Raw genomic sequence first — 16312 nt, 5'->3', positions numbered from 1 at the left:
GGTACATAGTTGTATACTCTCTGCTGTGGGTCCCTCCAGTTGTGGCATGTGGGACACTGCCCCAGCGTGGCCCGATGAGCAGTGCCATGTCCGCGCCCAGGACCCGAACCAACGAAACACTGGGCCGCCTGCAGCGGAGTGCGTGAACCCAACCACTCGGCCACGGGGCCAGCCCCTCTCTGCCTATTTTTTGATCAGGTTGTTTATTTTGTTGTTGTTGAGTTGTATGAGTTCTTTACATATTTTGGATATTAACCCCTTATACATATTTGATTTGCAAATATCTTCTCCCAGTTGGTAGGTTGTCTTTGCATTTTGTTGATGGTTTCCTTTGCCATGCAGAAGCTTTTTAGTTTTATGTCGTCACATTTGTTTATGTTTTCTTTCATTTCACTTGCCTGAGGAGAAGGCAAAAAGATATGCAAAAAGATACTGCTAAGACCAATGTCAAAGAGTATACTGCCTATGTTTTCTTCTAGGAGTTTTATGGTTTCAGTTCCTACAATTAAGTCTTTATTCTATTTTAAGTTAATTTTTATGAGTGGTGTAAGATAGAGACCTATTTTGTTCTTTTGCATGTGGATATCCAGTTTTCCCAACACTGTTTATTGAAGAGACTATCCTTTCCCCATTGTTTATTCTTGGTGACCTTGTCAAAGATTAGTTGACTATATATCTGTGGGTTTATTTCTGATATCTCAATTCTATTACATTTGTCTACATGTCTGGTTTTATGCCAGTGCTATACTGTTTTGATTAGTGTAGCTTTGTAATATAGTTTGAATTCAGGAGTGTGATAGCTCCAGCTTTGCTCTTCTTTCTCCAGATTGCTTTGACTATTTAAGGTCTTTTGTGGTTTTATACAAATTTTAGGATTGTTTTTCTATTTCTGTGAAAAATGCCATTGCAATTTTGATAGGGATTGCATTAAATTTGCAGATTGCTTTGCATATTATAGACATTTTAACAATATTAATTCTTCCAATCCATGAACATGGGATATCTTTCCATTTATTTGTCTTCTTCAATTTATTTCATCTAATATTTTATAGTTTTCAGAGTAAAGATCTTTCACCTCCTTGATTAAATTTATTCCTAAAATTTTATTCTTTTTGATGCTATTGTAGATGAATTTGTTTTCTTAATTTCTTTTTCAGATCATTCTTTGTTAGCACAAATGGAACTAATTTTTTATGTTATTTTTGTGTCCTGCAACTTTATTGAATTAGTTTATTATTTATAACAGTGTTTTGGTGGAGTCTTTAGAGTTTTCTATATATGAGATCATGTCATTTGCAAACAGAAACAATTTTACTTCTCCCTTTCCAATTTGGATGCTTTTAATTTCCTTTTTTTGGCTTAATTATTCTGGCTATGACTTCCAGTACTATATTGAATAGAAGTGTTGCAAGTGAGCACCGTTGTTTTGTTCCTGATCTTAGGGGAAAAGCAAAAGAAAAAAAAAAAGGGAACCACAACACAATATACTAAAAATTATGGGATGCAGCAAAAGCAGTTCTAAGAGGGAAGTTCTAAGAGGGAAGCTTATAACAGTGAACACCTACAGTAAGAAAAAAGAAAGATCTCAAATAAATGACCTAACTTTATACCTCAAGGAACTAGAAAAAGAAGAACAAACTAAGCCCAAAGTTAGAAGAAGAGAGGAAATAATACAGATCAGAGAAGAAATAAATGAAATAGACACCAGAAAGACAATAGGAAAGATCAACAGAACTTAGAGTTGGTTTTTTGAAAAGATCAAATTGGCAAACCTTTAGCTAGACTTACCCAGAAAAAAGAGAGAATTCAAATAAATAAAATTGTAAGTGAAATAGGAGACATTACAACAGACACTACAAAAATACAAAGAATTAAGACATTATTATGAACAATTATACACCAAAAAATTGGATAACTTAGAAGAAATGGATAAATTCCTAGAAACATACAAGCTACCAAGACTGAATCATGAAGAAATAAAAAATCTAAACAGATCAAGGAGATTGGATCAGTAATCAAAAACTTCCCAACAAAGAAAAACCCAGGACCAGATGTCTTCAGAGCAGAATTTACCAAACATTTAAAGAAGAATTAATGCTAATATTTCTCAAACTCCTCCAAAAAATTGAAGAAGAGGGAACATTTTGAAACTCATTTTACAAGGCCAGCATTACCTTCATGACAAAGCCAGATGAGGACACTACAAGGAAAGAAAATTAGAAGCCAACATCCTTATGAACATAGATGCAAAAATTCTTGTTGAAATTCTAGTAAACTAGATTCAACTGCACATTAAAAAGATCGAATACTATGATCAAGTGGGTTTTATCTCTGAGATGCAAGGATGGTTCAACATACACAAATCAGTAAATGTGATACACCACATTAACAGAATGAAGAATAAAAATCATATGATCATCCCAACAGAGGCAGGAAAAGCATTAAACAAAATTCTACATAATTTAGTGGTAAAAACTCTCATCAAATTAGGTATAGAAGAAATATATCTCAACATAAAGGCCATCTATGACAAGCCCACAGCTGGCATCATACTTAACGATAAAAAGAACTAACTCTTTAGTTGTATGTCAATTAGATATATCTATCAATTCTTTTTTTTTTTTTGGTAATTTCATTGCTTTCTCCCTCTATTTTTGCTTTTATAAGTTTCTGCTTCTAATATAGTTTTAATGTTATAATTGAATGTTTCATTCATTTATTCTCATTCTTCAAGGTCAATATTTTTATTAATAGCAGTTTATAAAGCTATAACCCCATACGTTTTGGCATATAGGGATCTGAATTTTATTTTGCTTAATTAATCTTTTGCATGTTTGCTTTTTATTATTGACATTTTAATAATATGGGGAATTTTTAACGCTTATGACTTGCTTTTCTTTTACATCTCAACTCAAAGCCCAGTGTGTTTACTAAGCCCCCTCACCTTGATGGGTCATGAATTCCAACTTCCGTCTCTCTAGCGCTGACAGACTGCTGGAATCTTGGTTTTATACTTTGGCATCCCTACGGGGCTTTTTTGCTTGGGTTTTCAGCTCTCCCTCTGTGTGGGAAAGGCTTAGAAGTTGGCAAATGCCTCAAGGGCAAGTTGCTCCAGCCTTTTGGCTTGTCCTCTCTGTTGTTCCTTCCTCCCTGTTATGTTTTGGCCCCTTTGTTCTATGTCTCCCCAGCCTGGTTAAATGGCTGCAAGCCCCAGTCCCCTTCTTTGTTTACAAATAACGGTCCAAGTCACCAACACCCCTGCGGGAAAAACCAATCAGCAGAGTGGCTTCGCCCAGGTCTGCCCCTCTGTGCTGTGGGGTCTTTGTCCCTCAACTCCTGATTGGCTTGGTTGCTCTCTGATGCCTTCAAACATTTTTTATGTCTTTTAGTCAGTTTTTATGATTGTTTTTGGCAAGAGAATTGGTCATGAGAGTACAAGGTTTTCCTGTTAATTTAATGCATACTTTCCTTATAATAGTCAATTCCCTTTTAGTTTTAATCTTAGAATTTATTCTACCTTGAACTCATCTGTTGACTTACATTTCAAAAAAACGCAGTTTTGCTTTTATTTAACAAAAATAAAAAGTAGATAATTTCCAAAGGTAGCTTCAGTTTCTTACCATAAATCATTTTACATGGATATTCTGTATCCCTAAGGCAGTACATTTTTCTTCATGTTATTTAATATTGCTTTACTCATCCTTGAAAGAGGAGAAGTCTGACCAGTTTCTGTGTTTGGAAAAAACCGTTTAAAATTCCTCTCCATCCCCTGTACTATTCATCTGGGTGTGGAGTAAATATCTCATGTCTTAAACTGAAGTGGGTTGTTTTTATTAGATATCTCCTAGCCAGATTTCCAGCATCAGTGAATCACTGGTTTAGAATGGCTCTGCTAGCTTTTCTCTTGTCTTTCAGCTGAATTCACTGATCAGAAGGAAGTTAATTCCTGAATCATTAGAGAAGAACTGTCGTTCTTTCGCCAGGGCACTTCTTGAAAAGTGCACTGGTCTCCTTGCCTCTTCCTTTATTTCACTCCTGCCTCTTAAAGACTTCAGAAGATGCAACATGCCTCCACTTGTGTGTTTTTATAAGCCCCTGCTATCTTGGGTTACAGAGGGTTACTAAAATGAGAATTTGGGAAGGAGAATGCCAGTTGTTCCGGTGTCGTAGAGGAGTGGCTGCCAAGTGCGGGATAAGGAAAAGAGCAGGGCTTTCAGGTCAGGCAGTCCGGGGCTGTAACGCTGGCGATCTCACTCTCAAGCCACTCAGAGCTGGAGAGATCATTGAAACCTTCCTCACTGGTAAGACTGCTACGGTAACACATCTTCCTCAAAGGATTGTTGTAAGGGCAAACCAACCAACATAACACAATCGGTATGCTCCTGGTACAAAGAAAGTGCTCTAACACTAGCTATTACTACTTTTATTCTTCTTATTTTAATAGTAAACATTAGGAACTTCATTTTGGGTTCCAGATTCCTTTGGGAAATTCATGTATCTTGTGCAATAAGCAAGGTTTTGTAATATTTCTAATTTGGTGAGATGGAGGTCGAGGTCAAGTAGAAACTAGGGTGTGGTCATGAAAAGAAGAAATCTTGTGAGAAGTTGCTTAGGCTGGTCTTTGAAACATGAGTGACACAGCTCAGTCATTTGGGGGGGGGGCAGGGGGCAAGCTCTTCCACATCAGAGGCTGAGCAAAGCCCTATTATAATTAACTGCACTATTTTCCCCAAAGTTTTGTCATCACTGCCATTTCTAGGCCTCATTTCCCTACAAAGGCCTTCACAAGCTGACTTCAATCTAGTCTTCCAGCCAGAACGCCCACCATATGCTCCCAACCACACAGGGGAAATGGGATATTCTCTGAACACGTTAACATTTTTCCTCTTCTATGCACATTTCCCATACTCTTCTTCCAACCTGACCAGCCTTGAATGCCCTTTCTCATATGTTGATTGTCAACACTAATTCTTAAACTCTTCCTCCTTCATAATTCAGCAAACTATCTTCTTTCCCAAGAGCTCTTCTCTTCCTCCTCACAGCTCCTATCAGATTTTATTCTGCGTATTGGAAACACATACTTGCTATTATTCACCCTCCAGGCCGTCAATTTCTTGAACTGTGTCCTATTTTCCTTGCATTTCCCAGCAATGAGGTATAATTTTTATACCTGGTAGAGACTAATAAAGGCCATTAAGAACTGAACTGAAATATTTTAATTAATCACAATGTTTTTTGATTTAGATGCCACTGGTGAAAGACAGTGCTTAGATAAATGGGAAATAGTTACTCTCAAAATCTGTGAGTTATAATTATGTTTGCATACATAGTCAACTGTGAGTAGGTGGTAACTGAAACTAGTATTGCCTTAGTTTCTATGGGCCCAATCTGTTATTAATTATAAGACTAGATACCTCACACTGCACAGAATGTCTCTAAATTTCCTTCATAGAGCCAAGAAAGCTATTTCTAGATCTTTATGCCCCATTTCCAGAGTCCTTAAATGAAGTTCTCCTTTTCTTACTCTCAGAATTAACTCTTCTTTTATTCTCGATCTTGGTTAATGGTTTCACTCAGTTTCCCCGAGTGAGAAAAACCCAGTGTTTCATCCACTCTTTCCCTTCCTGTATCTTTCCTTTCCTAATCCCTGCCCAAATCTATCAACTTCCTTGAAGTTTAAAAACAAAATGCAGCTCTTACTTCTTTATCATCATCTTTCCTTCTTGGAATGAGTAGGAACCAGTTCCCTACTCATGTCCCTGACCCTAATCTCTTCCCCACTCTAGTCTGTTTTAAGAATACTTGAGAATTTAATCAATGCCAGTTTTCAAAAAACTTCTTCAATAATACCATCTCTGCTCTTTGAATATCTGTTAGATTCAAGTGGCTAAAATTATGGAATTGACACTCCTTAGCTTTGACCTAACTGACCTTGTCAACCTCATCTCCTACTGTCCTCTCTTGCAACTCAGTTCCAGGAACATGCCGGATCCTATAGGCTCCTTTGTCTACTGTTCTCTGCCTAGAACAGCCTTTCTTTGCTGTCAAGTTCTTACTCACCCTCCAAGATCTAACAAAATATTAATTCCTGGGAAAGAAGCCGCTCTGTCCATGGGGCTTTCTCCGCTCTTTGTGATGTCACTTCCAGTGGTTACTGCCCCAAGTGGTTATCAGTTTATCTTCACCTTCTCCTCGGAGTGTAAGCCCTCCGACAGCAGGAATCCTAAATTACTTATCTTTGTAATCCCAAGATATTGCACAGTGCCTAACAATGGTAGGGGCACAAGTTACTTTTCTTAACTCCAGTTTTAAAATTTCAGCCACATATTTGAGGTATAATGAAGAGAACACTGGAAGCAATTTAGGAACCTGAGTTCTAGTCCTGGGTCATTTATGAACAAGCTGTATGGTCCTGGGTGTATCACACTATCTCTTTGTACTTTGGTTTCCACATCTGTAAAGTGAAGAGGCTGGACTAGATGTCCTCTGGGGCCCTTCCTGTTCTAAAGGTGACAGTCCCAGGTGGGGAGTTTTATAGATTGACCTGAGTAGATCTGCCAGTGGTAATATTCTATGGCACAATCTTGATTTATGACTCTTCATTTCCTCCTCTTTCTTTCCTTTCCTCTAACCACCCACTGGTTCTGATGTAATGAACTTGATTTCAGAGTGAGCATTAAAGGGTCACAGTGTCACACTTTAGGCATGTGATCTTGGAAACACACGAGGTTCTCACTACACACAGTGCACACAAAAAGCCTTTAATTAAACACGTGAAATGTATTAGTCACATGCTCTTGAGAAAACTATAAAAAGGACCCATCCCAGGCCCAGATGTGCCCTTGGAAGGACTGGACCAGCACCAGAGGAGGAGGGGTGAGAGTTTCAGCTGCGATTACTCCCATCTGTTCCTTAAAACAAAAAAAAAGTTTCCTAAATGCACACTAGACATGGGAAAAATTATAAGAAGCTGATACCAAAGCTGGACTAAATATGTAGAATGAATAGCCTCACAGCCTAAATTTTGAGATGGGATTTTAGATTCCAAGTTGTCTTCAAGCCTCTACTGCTTGTTGTTTTTTCCTCCTTGACTTAATTCTTCCTTAACTTTGACACTTCTGTGATGACTCTAGAACGTACCACACATAATGGGGTAAATTTACCCATGGAGCTTAGCTTGCTCAGAATTTATCCACACAAACTTTTGGACACTTAATCCATGGATACAAACATGTATGGAGAACAGTGAAATCTATTTTCCTCATTAATTTAAGGAGCAGAGAATAACTGTAGGTGGGGAGAATTCACTTGTGGCATATTAACCAACATAATTTTAATAAGCCACCATTCAATTTAACAAAGAGAGACATCCTACAACACAGGATAGCTTTTACATTATTAGCCTCTCTATAACCTTTTCCAGATGATGGTAGAGTTAGGGTAGGGTGGACCTTCCATGACTGTTAGTAGCAATAAATAATCGAATGAACCAAGTAAATTCTCATAGATGTTTATGAAATGTGTAGTTGTTGATGTCTGGAGATTGTGAAGGAGTGAGGTGCTGAGATATTTTCACTCTTTGATTTAAATTTCTAATTTGTTGTTATCCAACATACGTTGAGATCCTACTGTAAATTTATATGAATCCTGAGAAGATCCTACTGTAAATTTATATGAATCCTGAGAAGATAGTTTTATGACTGTGCTTAACTTTTCTAATGTATTTTCATTTGAGGCAGTTAAGGAAGTGTTTTAATTTACTGAAAACAGTTGAAAAAAGTCATCAAGATTAAAAGCAAAAAATAATCTTCCTGAAATACTTAAAACCCTGATTAAGTGTGGAATCTTTAAACACTTTTTAAATGTGGAACTTTTTGGGATATAGATATTTAAAAAATAGCAACTAAATACTGTTTTTTCTTCATGCAATCAGAAAAACAAACCAACACCTAAGTCCAGTATGTTTCCTTTGCTGATATTTCCACCAGAAAGTCAGATTTAGAGGCTTCATTCATTACAGCTGCAGAGAATCACGCTAGAGAGAAGAGCTGTTGCCTCCAGTTATGGGAAATGTGAACAGTTTCATGTGAATTTGAGTGTTCTTTCAAAGCCAGTTTTAGGAAGGATCAGGATCCTAACTACTGAAATAATTTTGTTCTTGTTTATTTTTTCTTCCTATTGTAAATCTGAGGGAAATGTGACACAATTTGTTTTTAACAGGTTCACGTATGTGCCTATGGGACATCTTAAACCAGGAGAAAAACCTTTGTATTTCTGGGGACAAAAACTTCACAAACCTGGCACTCACATAGTATGCTGATCCATGATTTCAGGATTTTCTACTCTGCTGACCACTGCTACCTTTCCAAATGCCATCGTAGAGATGTCTTCTACACGGTTTGACAAACTGAGCTGATAAAGAAAGTGCCTCCCAATCACAGAATATCTGGGAAGACTTGAAGCAAAAGCACGTTCTAAGTGAATAGTTCAAAAAATACAAAGAAGTCCCTAGGGAACTAAATAAGAGAAAAATCCCTTCCAGTGACAGATAAGCAAGGCTGAACCCACATGGCCCATGAATAGATCCCCACCGGATGGACCTAACAGCTGGGGTTTGACACGAGAGCTGAAAGGAGATTTAGATTTGTAGGTACCATGTGTGGAGGGAGCTAGAATCGCCCATATAAAGCCAGGAGTCTGAAATGGCCATGTTGTTCCTAAAACTGGCTCTAGAAAAACAGGCTGAGGGACTTAGAACAAGAGGGACTGCTGTGGGCACTAGACACAAGGTGTCATCTCAGAGAAGGGGGATTATCAGAAGGGGCAAATGCAAGATAACTGGCACAAAAAGCAATATACATAGTATGTGATCATATAGAAAAGGGTATTGGGTAGCTTGGAACAAAGTCTTGCGAGCGCATTAAATACAGATTCAAAATTTATCTGAACAGAAGTAAAGATGATCTGTTTCAGCAAACTGTAAAAGACGCAAAAAGTGGTTCAGTGGTGACAATCCCTGATGTTGGATATGCTCATTAGAAATTTGAATAAAGTGATTTGAGATGTGAGTGAAGGAAAAAGCAATATTCTTTAATTTATTATGTAATGTATGATTTAAAATATACATTTGAAAGGACATTAGCGTAATACATACACATTTGATGATTTTATCTATATGAGTAAAGATTTTTACATTTGGGTTGAACAAAACTTTCTGTATCTCCTCATTTGGAACACTGGGAGATAGCCCTATGTTTAGAGTCACTTTATGTCTGGACACATATGGTATGTAAAGATCTCCGGAGAAAAATAACAAGCAAATATAAAAATGGACAAAAGATGTGAACCAGCAGTTCAAAGGAGAGGTAAACCAGATAGACGATAAACAAAAATGATGCCTAACTTAACCAGTAATCAGGGAAAAAGATTAAAATGAGACAGCACTTCACACCCATTTGATTGGCAAACATCAAAGAGTCGATGTGTGTAGAAAAGATCTTATCCTCTTCTGCCAAGAATGTTAACAACTCCCACCACTTTTTGAGACATTTGCCAATATCTTGTGAAGTCATGGCCTCAGCCTCTCTGATCTACATCTGGCTCTATCTATGTTGATCTAGAACGTCTTGCTCAAGTGCACAGAAAGATATGTAGAATATCTTTGTTGCTATATTTTTGTAATAGTGCAAAACTGGAAGTAATCTGGTATCAATCAATAGGGGGATGGATAAGATAGATCTTTTCATGTGATGGCAAATTAACAGCAATTAAAACAAACCAAAGCTATACATATCAACATAGAGAAGTCGTAAATCAGAGATGGATGAAAAAGCAAGCTTTAGAATGATTCATATTATAGAATAGCATTTACGTAAACTAAACACAAAGCAATGATATATATTGTTTTTGTACTCACATGTGGAGTAACAGTATAAAAGCTTGGCCTGGAAGGAACGTATGCCCCATTCCTCTTAGTGGTTGCTTTTGGGTAGGAAGCAGAGGAAAGGGACTGGATCAGACTGGTAGCATGAAAGAGTACAAGGTCTCAGCTTGAAATACCTGAATGTTTCTTTGTATTCTGATTAGATTTAGACCCAGTTCCTTTTATGTCCTGAAACAGTCTGAACACATTTCTAAGAGTCTCAGCCACAATCAAAATAATTCTTACTATTTGAGGGCAAATGGAGATTTGTGTTCTTAGTGTTGTGATTTTCAGGGCAAGTTATAAAGTTGTTGATTGGAGCGATTATAACCATTTTCTATATTTTATTTCTCCACTAGCCCATAGTCCAGTAGGAGGACTTTTAAATGGAATAAATTGATCTCAAGTTAATGCGGTAGTAGGAAGACAAATGCCATCACCTATATGGCCAGCTGAGAGCAGGTTGTTTAAAACTGATGTTTCTTTTCACCCATCTGAGAGGTGACATACTTCTAAGATGGAAACGGTGTATGGGAAAAGGATGGAAAACTAAAGCAACTTTCCTACCTGTATTGTCAATTGTATTGTGGCATCATTTTTGATTAACTATTCAACTTATCAGTATCCAAAAATAATTATCACCCATCAGCAGAAACCAAACAAATTAATTTTAAAATGCCCACTATTGTTAACTATCGGTGTCACTCCCTCTGGTCCCAATTCCCCTACGGTCTGTTTCTATCTTTTATACCTGAGCCAGAGTTCTCCTGTCATTTACTTGAAGCACAGCTGGCAATGAATCCTTCCATCTCTCCTGTTCCTCTCTTATTGCAACGAGCATCCACGGTGTGTGAACTTCTCATGCCCTGTTCCCCATCTCTTTAGGTAGTTTTGCTTTCTCATGAAGCTTTTACAAATGAACCTCATCAGCATTTTTTCCCCATTTGCACACTTCCTGATCGCCTCCCTTTTAAATGACTGTTGTAATTTTGCATGAGATGTATTCTACTTGTACATACTGCCTTGTCTGCATTAATTAACAAACATTTGTGGCAACTTGCCAAGAATACCTTACATTATCATGGGGACACAAGTACTAATACGCTATTCACTAACGACCCACCAAATTTCTATCTTCATCCCTTACTTTTCCTCTGAGTTTCTGCCTATTCAACAGACCATTTGGATGTCTCTGAGCATCTCAGACTCAACGTGTTGGAGATCCAACTAATAACATCCCCTCTGGACCTGCTCTTCCCTCCGTGTTTTCTCTTCAGTCAGTTGTACCTCCATCCACCAGGATGTGCTAGTTGCATTGTCATCCTTGAGACTGGATCTTCTTTCCTTATTTCTCATATCCAATTTTTTTCTGGGGTAGGTTGGTTTTCCTTTTTACATATCCCACACATCTGTCTGGATTCAAGCTACCTACCATCATCGGTCATGTGGACCACTGCAATAGACAGTTTACTATCTTCCTGTGCTTTCTCTTGCTATCTTTTGGAGTGTTTTGCAGACTGCAACCAGGGGGAGCTTGTCAAAATGCAAAGGCAACCACTTCTTATGCACTCAAACCCTCAGCCCCTGCTTGCTTGAAACCCTGTCCTTAGGCTGAACACCAAAATCCCTTATGTGGCCTGCAAAGCCCTAGTAAGGTCTGGCCCCTATTCCCCCTAACAGCATCAGCCACACTAATATTACATAGTATCATTTCCTCTTTGTTCTGGATGCCCAGATTGCCTCTGTGACACCCCCACTGCCCCCCTGTCCCCCACCCCCCGCACCACCCCCTGCCCCCGCGGCCTCCCCCCCACCCCCGCCATCTACTTGACCCCTCCTCTTCTTTCAGATTTCTCCTCCTATGCCACTTCCTTAGAGAAGTTTTTCTTGACCTTCCTGACTTGGTCAAATCCTCCTATTATTCATTTTTAGAGCTCTGTACCTAAAGTCCTTCTTAGCACATAGCACAGTTGTAATATTACATTCATTTGATTAAGTATTTTTCCCACTAGGCCTACACTATCCAATACAGTACCCGCTAGCCATGTGTGCCTATTTGAATTTAAATTAATTAAAATTAAATGAAATTAAAAATTCAGTTTCCTAGTCACATCATCTACGTTTTGAGTGATCAACCGCCACATGTGGCCGGTAGCTACCGTATCCGTCAGTGCAGAGTAAAGAACATTTCTATGATCGTGGGGAGTTCTACAAGACAGGATGCACCAGTTTATAAGCTCTTCAAGGGCAGACACTGTTTCTTCTCTTTTTTAGTGTTTGCTTACTGTCTGTCTTTCTGTCTTTGTCTTTCCATTGTATTCCCAGGGCCTAGCAATATTCTGGCCCAAAGAAGACCCTCCAAAACATTTGTTAAGCAGATGAAGAAATGAGTTAATGAACGAGCATCTCAGAGCCTCGTGAGGACAAAGCAGAGCAGTCAAGAATGTCCCAAATGGGGGAAGCTTCTCCCAGGCCGTCATCTGCGGACCAGGCTCCCCGGCCTCAGCTGTTCATGCTCCTGTGCACACGCTCCCTGGGCCACATGCCTGCACCAAGCTTCCTTTTGCCGTCTCAAAACTACTCTTGGCAAAGCATGGCCTGGAGAACTTTCATGAACCTTTGGTAAGGAAAAGGTTCTTTGTGGAAATTGAGAAGTCCAGGCTGCGGCAGAGTATGAGCAGCAGATGGGTCTCAGTTTGGGGCAGTGAATAATTGCCCCGTCGGAGCGCCTTCTCATGCCGGAAGGAATATGCCGCATGATGCGAGGGACCACGTTTCCTATTTTACTTTGATTTTACTTTCAGTGGAGTGGAGTTAATGAAGTATAGTCTAAACGGCAAAGAGGGGCTCTGGTCCCCGGAAACCCACGTTAAAGCCGGAAGACATCACAGAGGTTCCAGCGCTTTCACGAAGGGACCAGCCGGCTCGTCTGTCCGTAAAGCTGTGTTGGGTCAACGCCACAAGGGTCATTGCTCCTGTGTCCCTGCTTCCGCCCTGCGGCGTGGGGGTGAGCGGCGGGGACAGAGACCGCGGGAGCTTTGTGGGCGGCGAGGGGGCCCCGCAGACGAAGCGGCCGCCCTGGTCAGTGGCCTTCTTTGCCACCCACCGTCCCGCCCAAGGCCCCAGATACTTACAACGTTTTTCTTCAAAAGCCTAAAGGAAAATGACCGAGCTGGCCTCTGTTTGGGGGCCGCGGGGCGTTCCCGGGCGTGACGTGGAGCCCTGGCCCTGCTGGCGGGGCCCGAACCTCCAGGTGGTGGAACCCGAGGCCTGGAAGGGTGGCCCGGGAAGAGAGCGGGGCAGGAAACGCGCCCCAGAGACGAGCCCAGCGCCAGGGCAGGGCAGCTGGAAGCGGGGCGCACGCGGGGAGCGTGCAGGGACGGGGGTAAGGACAGGGGGACCGCGGGTGGAGGAAGCTTGGGCCAGGGTCACCGGTGGGACGCCGTGCCCAGAGAGGGAGAAATAGGTCGGGAAGACCCCCAGCACAGTCGCCGGGGAAGGGGAAGCGCAGTCTGGAGTCAAAGGGTCATGAAGAGGTGGGGTTTGAACCAGGACTGGGGTCGGACCCAGGGAGAGGCAAAGCGGAGCGGCAGAGGCCACGTGCAGACTTGATGTCACCTCCCGAAGAGGTTACTAGAAAGTCAGGGAGCAGGGCTGCAGGTTTGAAAGAAGGCAATGAAGTTTAAATTTTTAAAAAATTTCTGACCGTGTGTGTATTTACTATCTCGGGACCCACAAAAAATACAAGTGACAAGCCACATAGCATAAATTCTGGCACCAGGCTGCTTTTGTTCAAATTTTGGCCCTGCCATTTTCTAGCTGTGTGACCTTGGGCCTCTCTGTGTCCTAATTCGCTCTCCTAAATGAAGATACCGATAACACCACCGCTAGGGTTGCTGATAGGACTAAATGAGCTTATGTTTGTGGAGTGCTTAGCACTGTGCCTGACACACAGTGAGAGCCATGGAAGTCCCTGCATTACTGGTGGCCTCTGTCTCTCTCAACCTCTGAGGTGCCCTGGCTGGAACGTGAACTAGGCACAGACATTGGATATGACCTTAAAATGTCGACTCCTGTAGGAACCTGGCTGCCATGGACTGTGTAAATGGTACTAAAGAATCTGCGTCCTTTAGAAATAGCTGGCTGTTTACTGTCCTGGAGGAAGGTCTTCCTTCTTGGGATTTTTTTCCTTTGCACAGATTGTAAGATAGAGTGTCTGTGTGGGAGTTTTCTCATTGACCCAATTCCCACCTTGCGAAAGAGCCTAAGACTGAGCAGAAAAGAAAGCAAAACCATTGGTAAAGGTGAGGGAAATGCAACTCAGGCGGGTATTTTTGCATGTTTTAAAACTGTGGTAAAATATAACATAAAATTTACCGTCTTAACCATTTTTAAGTGTATAATTGCTTGGTGAGAAGTACATTCACGTTGTTGTGCAACCAATCTCCAGGACTCTTTTTGTCTTGCAAAACTGAAACTCTGCACTAATTAAATGTCTCCATCTCCCCTCCCCCCAGCCCTGGCCACCACCCTTCACTTTCTGTTTGGATAAGTTTCACAGCTCTAGATACCTCATCTAAGTGCACCATCTAGTCTTTGTCTTGTTGTGACTGGCTTATCTCACTTACTGTAATAGCCTTGAGTTTCATCCATGTTGACCATGTGTCCTGTCAGTGTTCCCTTTCTTTTTGAGTCTGAACAATATTCCACGGCATGTGTATACCCCAGAATGTTTATCCATTCAGCCCTTGATGGACACTTGGGTTGCTTCTACCTTTTGGCTCTTGTGGCTATGCTGCTATAAACATGGGTGTACAACAGGCAGGTGTCTTTGTGAAATTCTGTGATGTGCCCCCCTTGCTCCCCAGAACATCAGAATAAGTTTGAGCTTTGAACAAGGTAGACCCGGGTTCCAAGTCTGGTTTCACTCCTTACCGCCTATGCTATCTTGGGCAGGTTACTTAGGTTCTCTGAGCTTGTTTTGTTCTCTGTAAGAAAGGAATAGTGATATTCAAATGCAGAGTTGTGTTAGGAGTTAAATTAGACCTTGGACAATGTTTGATACATTGTAAGAATTCAATAAATTCATTTCCTTCTTGCCCTTCACAAGTGCCATCTCTTCTTTGATCGCTGTGTGTATCTCCTTCCTTTGTTCTCGCCTTGTTACAGGGAGAGCCACAAACATATCCATGAGACTCGAGGTTGGCTCATGCTGTTAACACTAAAATGAAAAAGTTTCCTCCAGGGTCCTGGTAGGGTTGGTCCAGTCTTGCTTAAACTAAAGAAATATTTCTCAGAGTTTCAGGGTTCTTTTGATAAAGTATTGACATAGCCAAGAAGCTTTATGATCCTATCTTTACGTTGCCTTTCTTAAAATCAGGAAATAGTATTTTTTTTCAAAACTGGTTTCAGATACTTGAATTCACTTCCACACAAACTTTGGAGTGCCGGCCTTCACCCGTACATGTTCCCTGATGCCTAACTTCGTTGGGTCCACTTGCTTGACCTTGATCTCATAAAGAAAACAGAGCCTTTGTGAGTTTGTGTTGGCAGAAGTGCTTGATTTCATTTCCCTGGGGAGTGTCATTGAGGTCGATGCCTCTGTGTGGTACATCTTAAAGAACATTACAGTATGTGACCATACCAGCAACAGCCTGTTTACTTAAACTCAACTCAGTGGTATAAATATTGCTTTAAAATGTCAGAAAAAAAAATTTAAAAAATATTTGGAGAAGTGCACAGAGAGAATTTGTAATTTTAGATCTTAGCAAAAAACTATAAAGAAATAAGGTGCCAGATTTGCTTTGTTGGAAAAATTATATTTAATGATTATTTTGTTGTGAGAGGAAAAAAATGAAGAGAATGACTTGAAATTTGGTGGAGAAAAATAATGCAAAATAGAAGAAATTTTGGTAGAGGTGACATAAAATCTAGAGGGGTATGAATATTTTTTCTTAAAATTCCACACATCAAAGAGTGTGAAATAACATTTTAACATCATGATTCAATCTGACATTAGCTGGTACTAAAATGAAAAGACATAAATGAGCTTATTTGCTTTTGAATTCTTTTAAGTATTGAATTAGAAAATTAAATTGGATTTATAAAATGTTTTGCTTTTGCAAAAACAGGTCCACACTGATACAGATCGTGGTCATTGCTGGAAATGCTTTTTCCTTGTGTGCGAGTGTTTAGTGTAGCACGCTGGCAGAGCAAACTAAGGAGTGTTCTGAAGAGGCCTAGGAGTCTGAGTGTCATCTTCTCAAAGGGGGAGGAGAGTTCCAGTCTCTCTCACGGGACAGGAATGAGAACAGGGCTAAGGTGAGCAACAGATGGTCCCCAATTCAGTGACTCCTGTGTAGTGTTGGGACAAGAGAAAGTCCTAGGGTC

At 40.3% G+C, this 16312-nt stretch overlaps 1 long non-coding RNA gene across 3 annotated transcripts in view; it reads left to right on the top strand.

Moving 5' to 3' along the window:
- LOC123285585 (uncharacterized) overlaps positions 1-15625 on the top strand; it is a 76966-nt gene extending 61341 nt beyond the window's left edge. The window contains exon 3 of one of the 3 annotated variants that reach the window (XR_011503135.1): positions 12248-15625. This is a non-coding gene — a long non-coding RNA (uncharacterized lncRNA). The remainder of the gene's footprint in view (positions 1-12247) is intronic. The other 2 variants (XR_011503136.1, XR_011503137.1) reach the window with 2 other exon arrangements.
- Positions 15626-16312: the final 687 nt, after the last annotated feature.

Source organism: Equus asinus, chromosome 5 (genome assembly GCF_041296235.1).
Source record: "Equus asinus isolate D_3611 breed Donkey chromosome 5, EquAss-T2T_v2, whole genome shotgun sequence".
In the NCBI taxonomy this organism is placed as follows: domain Eukaryota; kingdom Metazoa; phylum Chordata; class Mammalia; order Perissodactyla; family Equidae; genus Equus; species Equus asinus.
This window is presented reverse-complemented; position numbering and strand designations above follow the sequence as displayed.